Raw genomic sequence first — 674 nt, forward strand, 5'->3', positions numbered from 1 at the left:
GGGGGAGGGGTAAAGAAGGAGGGAGGGGGGAATACTGGCACGTCACATGAACTAAACAGAACAGCCAACAGCAGTACGAGGGCGGGGGGAGGCGGGGGGAGAGGGACAGATCGCTTTTACATTACGCTACGCACACATACACACACACAAAAGAAACGGGACACAAGTTGCATTTCCCGCCAAAGTTGAGTTTGAAAAGCGGCGCCGCTGTCCTCTTTCTGCTTTTACGTTTTTTTCTAACGTTCGAAGGTCTTTCTGTCCTCGTGTCTCCGTCTCTCGTCCGCCGTCTTCCCCTGGAGACAGCGTCCATCTGCACCCACCTTCCGAACCAGAACTTTACCGGACGCCGCAGGACGACCCGAGTTCACGGGGTCTAAGATGTCTTACTTTTTATTTTTCGTTTTCGTAGGTGGAGTTCCTGCAGGAGTCTGAGCTCCGCGGCCAGCCCGTCGCCTCGACCCGACGGCTTGACCCGATGGACCATCGCATCGACCCGACAGACTGTTGTCTCGAACCGACAGCCCGTCACGTCGACCCGACGGACTGTCGCCTCGACCCGATGGACCATCGCATCAACCGGTCGCCTCAGTATCGTCTCAATCCGACGGCCAGTCCCCTCAGCCCAGCGCCCCGGCCCGTCGCCTCGGCCCGTCGCCTCGGCCCGTCGCCTCGCC

Source organism: Kryptolebias marmoratus, linkage group LG12, assembly GCF_001649575.2.
Source record: "Kryptolebias marmoratus isolate JLee-2015 linkage group LG12, ASM164957v2, whole genome shotgun sequence".
NCBI classification, from domain to species: domain Eukaryota; kingdom Metazoa; phylum Chordata; class Actinopteri; order Cyprinodontiformes; family Rivulidae; genus Kryptolebias; species Kryptolebias marmoratus.